The sequence below is a fragment of the Sorex fumeus genome, unplaced genomic scaffold (assembly GCF_029834395.1).
Source record: "Sorex fumeus unplaced genomic scaffold, SorFum_2.1 ptg000171l, whole genome shotgun sequence".
NCBI classification, from domain to species: Eukaryota; Metazoa; Chordata; class Mammalia; order Eulipotyphla; family Soricidae; genus Sorex; species Sorex fumeus.
The window spans coordinates 162,949-174,347 of NW_026606228.1; positions in this window are offsets into that span (position 1 = coordinate 162,949).

Here is an 11,399-nt window from a genome sequence, read left to right on the forward strand (position 1 = left end):
TGGAGGGCAGTCATCTTGATCTTGTAGTTGGCAAAGGACAGGTGGGCATTGCAAATGCTTTTCCTGGCTTCTGCCACATCTGCCAGCACTGCTGCTCTTCTCTCTTTGAGGTCTTCCTTTATCGCTTCTCTAAACTGTTTTTGAGAGCTCGGACATTCGCTTGCAGTTGCCTGAGGCTTGTGTCAAGCCACGTTGGCGAATAAGCTCTAGAGTTTTTGGAAACAGGCATCTTTTTGTGGCTATCTCTCTCTCAGTGTTCCTCGCACAATCATGGAGGTGCTGAACCAGTCAATTGTATTCTTTGTCAAAGTTGTCAAGGACAGCATCTTCCCATGTTGCCGCAATAGTGCCAAAAAGCTCCCAGTTGGTGGTCGTTCTGGGAGTTCTCTTCTTAAACTTTGCAGCCCTTTCTCCCTGCTCCATGAAGTAGAATTTTGCACGAAGGGGATGGTGGTCTGATGCCGTTTGGAATTTTGGGACAACCGAGACATCGGTCAGGCAATATCGTTGATTGAATATGATGTGGTCAATTTCATCGTGGAACCGTTCACTGGGAGACTCCTATGTCCAATGTTTAGATTCAGGCTTCTGGAACTGTGAGTTACCATGGATGGTCTTGGTCAACATGATGAACTCAGACAGTTTCTCACCCTGTTTGTTCCATTTTAGGCCATGGGTCCCGATGTGGAGTTCTTCAGCTGATCTTCACGGTCCTATCTTGGCATTAAAATCACTGACAGTGATCTTGTAGAAGGTGTGGTCTTCTTTATTAAACTTCTCCAGCTCCATGTAGAACTTCTCAATTTCTTCTTCATCATAATTGGATGTTGGTGTGTAGACAATGAAGATAGAAATTTCTGGCAGTGAGCCACATCTATTCTAGTGTAATCATCCAATTTGGGTTGTAGAATAACACTGTAGAATAACACTGTTTTTTCCTTCCTCAAGTAGCCTAGGTCACACCCATACCAGTGCTCATGAGTCACTCCCATTCCTCTTTTTATCTGTAAACTCGTCTCTATACTCTCCTCCCCCTAGTCATTTTCTGTTAGCTTGTAAGATCAGATCCTTCTAAGGACACTGAACTTGTATTGTAAGCAATGTCCTTTCTGTATGGACACAGGAAGACAGTTAATACTATGCTTTGTAACTTTGGAGTTGATTGACTCCATATAATATTTACTCCTGGACATCTGCTTTCTTGACTCAGTTGCCCTTAGTTCCTAGCACCCCAAAAGCAGGGTCCCGACGAGGGATTGAATGGACTAAGGGCAAGCTGTGAGATACCCTGGCATGGAAATGGGCCAGGCCAACGTGCCATAATACTCAACTATAAGTTGAGGGCATGGTAATGGGCAAATGCTGTCATGATCCAAAAGTAAGTAACGACGAGATTAGGACCCTGCTGGGGCTATGAAGACTAACCTGGTCTGAGAACTGCGGAATGCATACTGAGATGTTTATATCTCTTACTGTGCTCATGCAGAATGGCATTTCTAGAAATATTAGAAGTAGATTTACTACAATTATTTAAGTAAATTACTAGCTGAGGAAAGAAGACACCCTCGTTGGGATCTCACCCTTGAGTGGATCTCCTAGTAATAGGGAGTAATCTCTTTAGATGAGATTTTATCCTTGAGTTAATCTCCTGGAGGAATGGTCTTACCTCTCATTGTTGATTTGTGATGTTCAATCTATCTTTTGTGCCGCTTGGCTGATGTTTGGTGTTATTAAAACAATGTCATCAGCAAAGTGGAGGTGGTGTAGTTGCCGACCATCTATCTTCACTCCCATTCCTTCCCATTCCAGTCATCGCATGATGTTTCGAGGGTGGCACTGAAGAGTTTCAGTGAAATGGTATCACCCTGCTGCACCCCTCTCTTGACATCACCGATCACTTCTTTGTAGAATGGTGAGATCCTGGTAGTGAATCCACAATACAGCTCACGGAGGATCCTGATGTATTGGGCTTGAATGCCCTGATTGGCTAGGGCTTCAATGACCGCTTCCATCTCAACAGAATCAAAGGCCTTTTTTAAATCAATGAACGTTAAACAGAGCGGCATCTTGAACTCCTGAGAAACCTCAATGAACTTGGTTATCGTGTGGATATGGTCAATGGTGCTGAATCTTTTGTGGAACCCGGCTTGCTCTCATGGATGTCCTTCATCTAGTGTTCTGCCAATCCTATTTAGGAAGACTCGAGTGAACAACTTGTAGATGACAGACAATAGGCAGATTGGGTGATAGTTGCCAATGTCATGGATGTCTCCCTTCTTGAACAGTAGCACAGTCCTGCTGGTTTTCCTTTGGGACGGAAGCTTGCATTCAGACAGGTATGAGTGAAGAGCCGAGCCAGTGTATTGATGAGTACTGACGGCAGGTTCTTCAGGTGTTAAGGTCTGACCTTGTCTGGGCCGGGTGCTGTTTGTTTCTTTACCGACGAAATGGCGTGTCGGATTTCGGAAGGGAGAATGTTGGGAATGACATATCCATTCTGTGGAATTTGGTATGTCGGCAAGTGGACATGGCTATCGAAGAGATTTGAGTATAAGTCATGGATAATCTTCTCCATTGCTGTTCTGGAGGATGTGATGGATCCATCAGGACGTCGGAGGGCAGTCATCTTGGTCTTGTAGTTGGCGAAGGACAGGCGGGAGTTACGAATACTTTTCCTGGCCTCTGCCGCATCTACCAGTACTTCTGCTCTTCTCTCTTTGAGGTCTTCCTTGATCGCATCTCTAAACTGCTTTGCGAGCTCGGACATTAGCTTGCAGTTGCCTGAGGCATGTGCCAAACCACGCTGGCGAATTAGCTCAAGAGTTTTCGAAGATAGGCGATTTTTTGTGGCTGTCTCTCTCTTGGCATTCCTCGCACATTCATGGAGGTGCTGAACCAGTCGATCGTATTCCTCATCAATGTTGTCAACAATGGCATCTTCCCATGTTGCCGCAATAGTACCAAAGAGTTCCCAGTTGGTGGTCATTCTGGGAGTTCTCTTTTTGAACTTTGCAGTACTTTCTCCCCACTCTATGAAGTAGAATTTTGCATGAGGGAGACGGTGGTCCGATCCCCTTCGAAATTTTGGGACAACAGCGACATCAGTCAGGCAAAACCGTCAATTGAATATGATGTGGTCTATTTCGTTGTGGAATCGTCCACCGGGAGACTCCCATGTCCATCGTTTAGATTCTGCCTTCTGGAACTGTGAGTTACCATGAATGGTCTTGGTCGACATGATGAACTCAGACAGTCTCTCACCCTGTTCGTTCCATTCTAGGCCATGGGTCCCGATGTGAAGTTCTTCAGCTGATCTTCTCGGTCCTATCTTGGCATTAAAATCACCCACAATGATCTTGTAGAAGGTGTGGTCTTCTTTATAGAACTTCTCTAGCTCCATGTAGAACTTCTCGATTTCTCTTTCATCATAATGAGATGTTGGTGCGTAGACAACGAAGATAGAAACCGCAGGCAGTGAGCCACATCTATTCAAATGTAAACGTCCGATTCGGGTTGTTAGGCATTCGAATGAATCAATGCTCTTGACCAAGTTTGTGTTGACAAGGACACCGATGCCTCCAACACCTCTTTTATCACATGTTCCAAGGAACAATTCTTCTCCAGTGTCGAAAACGGCATGGTGAGATTCGAGCCTTCTTGTCTCGGTCAGACCAATGATGTCGTACTTGATCATTCGCGCTTGTACCATCAGGTCCTCGATGGATGCATCTGATGCTAGCGTACGTGCATTGAAAGTACAGATGATCATTTTTGTCTTCCTTCATTGTGGCAGCCTAGGTCGGCCTTGAGATTTTGTCGGCCTCTCCTTTCTCATCCTTCTCAGTGCTGCCATGTCGGTGAAGCCTTCAGGGTCAGGTGAATGAGACCAGTTGTAGTTACTCGTTTTGGCATATCGAATACACAACGGATAGCTTGCCAGGCTCTTCCGTGCGGGCAGAATACTCTCGGTAGTTTGCCAGTCTTTCCGTGACGGATAGACGCTTTTGGGGCGACCTCTAATCACCCTTGTAGGTGTTACCATATTTGAACCCTATCAAATACGTACGACAATTCTGGAAGATGGGTATTTAGTGTCTTATGATGTGTCTCGTGGCCGCAAAGCGGCCGCGCGGGTCCAGAAAGCGTCCTGAAGTGTGGCGACGCCTGGGTAGTGGAAGTAGTGTCCAATAAATGCTGGCCGACTTTGACCGTGAGTGTGGAAAGGTAGGACTACAGCTGAATCTTACGAAGACAATGTTTATGAGAAACAGCCTCGTTCCTGACGCCCCATTCGCTCTCAACGGAACGACCATCTCCGAATGCAACAGCTATGTATACCTAGGTCGAGAGGTCAACATGACAAATGACCTGGCACCCGAGCTGCGCAGGAGGAAAATAGCGGTTTGGAACGCTTTCAAGAAAGTCGAAGAAATAGCTAAGAGGACGAAGAACCTCCGGCTCCGGGCACATCTCTTTGATTCCACTGTTCTTCCTGCATTAACATATGCCTCAGAGACCTGGGCCCTACGCAAACAAGATGAGAATGCTATTCAGGTCTCCCAAAGAAGAATAGAAAGAGCTATGCTTGGAATATCACGTTTCACTCAAATGAGAGAAAGAGTCTGGAGTTCTGACATCCATCGACGATCAAGAATCAGGGACGCTGCCTCATTTGCCAAGGTGTCGAAAATCAGATGGGCTGGTCACGTAATGAGATTTAAAGACGACTGCTGGACTAGAGCTGTTACTGACTGGATTCCACAGGATGTCAAAAGACCGCGTGGCCGCCCACCTACCAGATGGTCAGACTTCTTCGTCAAGATCATGAACGATCGGTTTGAGGCCCTTCATGTTCCCGGAGTGAACAGATGCCATTGGGCTACACTAGCACGCGACAGGGACAAATGGAGACGTTACTGGCGCCCGCTGGAGCAAATCGACGACTAACGGGAAGTTAAGTGATTAAGTTAAGTGAATCTACCTTTGTGTCACCGGCTTATGTGATTGCTATATAAACTAAGACAGTAAGCTTGGAAGAAGAGAGTCAGAAGTGAGAGAGCTCGGGCTGCAGAGATCCAGAGTCAGAGTGAGAGGGGCTCAAGCTTTAGAGAGAGAACAGCCATCCTGATCCAGGCCACACACAGTGGCTCAAGAGCACCGCATGCGGGCAGTGAGACAGAGCCATCCAGAGAGCCCGTGAACTCACAACCTTCAATGTGCTAAGATTTTACAGATGCCTCTTTTGTCTCATGTTCCAATGAACAGTTCTTCTCCAGTGCTGAAAATGGCGTGATGTGGTTGATGCCTTCTCGTCTTGGTCAGACCAATGATGTGCTACTTGATCTTTCGTGCTTGCACCATCAGGTCCTCAATGGATGCATCTGATGCCAGCATATGTGCATTGAAAGTGCAGACAGTCATTTTTGTCCTTCTTCGATTTGGCAGCCTAGTTTGGTCTTGAGATTTTATCAGCCTCTCCTTCCTCATCCTTCTTAATGCTGCCATATTGGTGGCTCTTTCAGGGTCAGGGGAATGAGACCCACATTGTAATTACTGCTTTTGGCATATCAAATACGCCATGGATAGCTTACTGGCTCTGCCCTGCTGGAGGGATGATCTCAGTAGCTTTCCAGGCTCTCCGAGAGGGATAGAGACTTTTGGGGTGGCCTCTAATCACCCTCTCAGGTGTTCCCATGGTTCAAACCATATTTGAAGCCCATCAAATATGGTGCGGTAATCTTGGAAGATGGGTATTAAGTATCTTATGATGTGTCACGTGGTCCAGAACGTGGCCTGGAGCGTGGTTGTGGCTGGGTAGCAGAGTTAGTGGAGTTCAGTAGAGGAAGTATTTATCTGGCACTGGCAGTGTGGGGCTTTTGGGTGTGATCCCTGGGTCGCTGGAGATTGGTGGAAGCAGGTAGGGCAGGGTAGGGTGGGGCTTCTTGTTTAATCCCTGGTCGCTGGAGATTGGTGTTAGCAGGCCTAGGATTTCTATTTCCAGTTTTCTTTGAGCCTGGTATCCAAGGTCACAGAGCACTGCTTACCTGGTTCTGTGGGGCTTCACCTGTGCATGAGTCTCGGCTCGAGAATCTGGAAAGCAGCCTGGAGTGTGGCGGTGGCTGGGTAGTGGAGGTAGTGCAGATCATGGGATCATATTGTTGGAAATATCTTTAATGTCCAAGTCCTGGTATATTCTGCTTGAATTTATGGAATCTAGTCTTATCTCAAATTTTTTTATTTACTTTGAATTTAATTTTATGTAAGGTATGAGCCATGGACCCAGTTTTATGTTTTTCTCTATGTAGCTATCTGGTGTTCCCAACACTGTTTGTTGAAGAGGATATCTTTACTCTAGTTCATGGAAGCAACTACTTTGTTCTAAGTTAGCTGTTGATATGTCAGAGATTTCATTATTGGATTCTCAGTTCTATCATATTGGTCCTTAATCTTATTCCAGTACCATGGTGTTTTGATTACTATAGTATTGTAATTATAGTTTCAATTCAGGAAACATAATGCCTTTCAGTTTTAGGAGGCTGTAGATATAGGACAACAGGTAGGGCACTTGATTTGCATACATCTGACCCGGGTTCTATTCTTGGCACCCCATAGAGTCCCCTGAGCTCCCCCAGGAGTGATCCTTAAGTGCAGAGCCATAGTAACCTCTGAGCATCACTAGTTATGGCCCCAACACAAAAACATATACCTATCAATTTTTTTTATTTTTCAAAATGACTGGCTATTTGGGGTATGTTATGGTTCCATACAAATTTCATTAATGACCATTCTCAGTCCTTGAACAATATTATCAACTGGCCCCTCAGTATCTGTATTGCAAACCATGATGCCCCAAAGTAGAGAGAGAGTGAGAAGGAAGATGCCTGCCACAGACTCAGGGGGTGGGATGGGGTGGAGGTGACTGGAGGGATACTGGGAACATTGGTGGTGGAACATGCACACTGGTGGAGAAATGGGTGTTTGACCATTGTATGACTGAAACTCAATCCTGAAAGCTTTGTAACTATATCTCACAGTGATTCAATAAAAATGAGTAAAAGACCAAATAGGAAAAAAAAGAATATCATCAGGAATTTTATTGGGCTTGCTTTAAATCTATACTGTTATTTAAGTAGGACGTTTATGTTGACAACATTGATTCTTCTATTTAATAAACATGGAATATATTTCCATTTACTATGGTACTGTTCTATTTCTTTTATTACTTACTTTTAGTTCCACAGGTAAAGGTCTTTTATCTCTTTTGTTAAGTTGATTCTTAGTACTTGTTTTTGTACAATATTTTAAATTGCGTATTCTTCATGTTCTCTTCTAGTTAACTATATGCATATAGAAATGCAAAAGACTTTTTCCCCTGATACTTAGCTGTGTGTTTCTAAAAGCTTTTGGTGGAATCCTTAGTGTCCTCTATGTATCTCATCATGTCATCTGCAAACAGACAATTTGACTTTCTTTCCAACTTGGATCCCTCTGATTTCTTTTTTCTTGTCTAATTGTTGCAGCTAGGACTTTTAGTAATATACTGAATATTACTATGCAGAGAAAGTGGACATTATTTTCTGTGCCAGATTTCAAAGGTTTTGATTTTTCACCAATGATTATAATACTGGATGTGGATTTTTGTGGTTGCTATTATATTAAGGAAGTTTCTTTCTATTCTATTCTGTTGAAAGTTTTATTATGAATGGGTGTTGGATTTTGTCAAAATCCATCTCTGAAATGACTGATGTAATCCTATGATTTTTATCTGTCATTTTGTTGATATGGTGTATTACATTAATTGATTTGCATATGTTAAAACATCTTTACATTCCTGGTATGAATCCCACTTGATCATGGTGAGTGATTCTGTTGGTACGTTGTTGGATTTCCTTTGTTAACATTTTTTAAAAGATTTTAAAAATTGATATCCATCAGTGAAATTGGTCTGGTTTCCTTTTTTAGTAATATCTTTATCTCTTTCGAATAATAAAGTAACGCTGGCTTTGTAGAAGTTGTCGGGAAGGATTAGCTAATTTGGACCTTTTTTTTTTATTAATGTAGGAGTTATTTGTTCAGCCATTGATTAAGTTGATTGAATTGGGCATGAACTCCTCATTACTTTTTTAAAATTCAGAATGTTAATTTTTTTATTATTATTATTATTATTATTTAATCATTGTGAGATACAGTAAGAGCTTTCCCGTTTGAGTTTTAGTCATACAATGATCGATCACCCAACCCTCCACCAGTGCACAGCTTTCACCAAGAAGGTCCCCAGTATCCCCCACCTACAACCCCTCCCCCTGCCTCTATGGCAGACAATCTCCCCCAAGATTTCGCACAGCCACAAGAGTGGCCTCGTGCTCCTGGAATTCTAAACTTTTAGATAATTAGGGTCTGGAAAAATCTCTGCAGCAAGCTGCTCGGTTCAGATTCTTTTGTCTGTCTCTGGATCATGGCCATTAAGGAGCATAAGTAGCAGCCAGAGGCAGTTTGTGGGTTTGACCTCCAAGGTCGCATGGGGATGGAGATTGAGAAGAACCACCCATCCCCTATTCATTGAGGCCTGGTGTCACTGAACCCGTGTACCTGCACTTCTCACTGGGAAGTTGGCGGCCACTGGGGTTTTTAGAGGGCAGGTGGAGAGATTCCCACCCACGTCTGAGGCACCCCAGTGAAGTCAGCCTGTCTTAAAGTCCAGGGGCATCTCTGCAGTGAGCTGCTTGGTTAGAATTCTTTTGTGTATCTCTCGATTGTGACTCTTGTTTCCATCTGTTCCAGAGAAATAAACTACTGGCATATGTCCTGCAGTGCATGCCCGCTTGCCCACAGCGCACTGTGCTGCTGGCCCTAAATGCGGCTTTTGATCTCCATCAAGATTTATGCGTCTCTAAAATAAGGCCAATAAATGAGCATGTACAGCTGAGCCAGAGGTGGTTTGTGGATATGGCTCCCACATACCTAACTTTTGGCCATTTAATTTCTTGGTAAACTTGGCCCCAAGATGTTTGGGTCTGACCAAAGGCACAGTGGCAATTTGGGGGTATCAGGAAGTCTGAAAGAAATTTGGGGGTGTCAGGAAGACTGCTGATGCACTGCTGAAGACTGCTGATACCCCACAGGTACAGGTTGACCTGCTGGCAGCACTATCCCCTATTTTGGATCTTTAATATTCTGGAATACCTTGAGGAGTATGGGTTATAAGGCTTCTTTGAAGATTTTATGATACTTGTCAGTGAACCCATCTGACCAGGAGATTTTAAATTACTGTTCAAATCCTTGCTTATAATTATCCGGTTCAAGTTTTCTACTTTCTCTACACTCAGTTTTGGGAGGTTATATGATTTTAGGAATTAGTCTAATTTATTAAAGTTTCTCTAGCTCCACAGTATAGAGTTTTTCCTAATAATCTCTGATGATACTTTGTATTTCAGAAGGGTCTGTTATAATTTCTCTCATTTCTTCTCTGTTTAGATCTTTAGTGTTATTTCTATTTATTTCTTATGAACCTAGTGAAGGATTTATCTATCTTTTCAAATAATCAGCGCCTGATTTTATTTGCCTTTGTATACTTTACTTGATATATATATATGTTCGAACTCAGGACCTTCAGATTATGAGACTGACGCGCTGCCTATTATGTTCTAATTGTTATTACTTCCTTATTTCTACTCATTTTTTACTTGTTCATTTTCTAGGCTCTTAAGATGTGTGTTTAGGATGTTGATATTTGAATTTTCTTTTTTGCTGATGTAAACATTTATTGCTATGAATTTCCCCCATTAGTACAAACTTCACTGTGTCCTATAGATTCTCCTTCTCCTCCTCCTCCTCCTCCTCCTCCTCCTCCTCCTCCTCCTCCTCCTCCTCCTCCTTCTTCTTCTTCTTCTTCTTCTTCTTCTTCTTCTTCTTCTTCTTCTTCTTCTTCTTCTTCTTCTTCTTCTTCTTCTTTTCCTCCTTCTCCTCCTTCTCCTCCTTCTCCTTCTCCTCCTTCTCCTCCTTATCCTCCTCCTCCTCCTCCTCCTCCTTCTTCTTCTTCTTCTTCTTCTTCTTCTTCTTCTTCTTCTTCTTCTTCTTCTTCTTCTTCTTCTCCTCCTTCTCCTCCTTCTCCTTCTCCTCCTCCTCCTCCTCCTCCTCCTCCTCCTCCTCCTCCTCCTTCTTCTTCTTCTTCTTCTTCTTCTTCTTCTTCTTCTTCTTCTTCTTCTTCTTCTTCTTCTTCTTTTCCTCCTTCTCCTCCTCCTTCTCCTCCTCCTCCTTCTCCTCCTCCTCCCGCTTCTCCTCCTCCTCCTGCTCCTCCTCCTTCTTCTTCTTCATCCTCCTCCTCCTCTTCTTCTTCTTCTTCTTTCTTCTTTCTTCTTCTTCTCCTCTTCCCTCTTTCTCCAACTCTTATCCTTCTCCTCTCTCTTTCTCTACCCCTCCACTTCCTCCCTTTCTCCAACTCCTCTCCTTCTCCTCCTCTACCTCCTACTCCACTCCTCCTCCGCCACCTCTCCTCTTCCTCTTTCTACTTTTTCCTTCTTTCTCCTATTCCTCCTCCTCTTCCTCTCCTTTTTTCTCTTCCTTCTCCTTCTCCTCTTCTACCTCCTCTTCCTCTTCCTCCTCCTGCTCCTCCTGTTCCTTCTCCTTCCTGTAGTGCTCAAGACTTACTCCTTTTTCTGAACTCTTGAATCACTTCTGGCTGACTATAGGGACCATATGATGTGCCTGGGATTGAACCCAGGTTAGCCTTGTAGAACACAAATGCCCTACAGGCTGTAATATTGACTCGCCTCCCCCATAATGTTCTCTTATGTTTAATTTCAACCTTCATATCACTGTGATCTGAGAAAGTACTTAATATGATTTATATTTTTTATGACTTTATGTTTGTTTTGTCATGCCCTAGTATGTGGGTGACCCTGGAGACTGATCTGTGTGCACTAGAGAAGAATGGATATTCATTTTTTGAAGATAGAGGACCCTGCACATATCACTCATTCCCAGTTCTTCCACTTTATCATTTAGAATTCTCGTTTCTTTGCTGATATTCTGACTGATATATCTTTCCAGTGGAGAAAGTTGGGTATTTAAGTATCCTATTACTATTGTTTTTCTACCAATGTGCTTTATTTATTTTTTAAACTGAATCACTGTGAGATACAAGTTTACGAATTTGGTTATGATTGAGTTTCAGCTTACAATGTTTCAACACCCATCCCTTTTCACCGGTGTACATTTCCCACCACCAATGTACCAAATTTCCCTACTCCACCCCAACCTGTCTCTATGGAAGGCACTTTTCTTCTCTCTCACACTCTTACTCTCTTGCTCTTTTCTTCTGGGCATTATAATTTGCAATACATGTACTGAAAGTTATCGTGTATCCTTTTACCTCGCCTTTCAATACTTAGTTCTTGTCT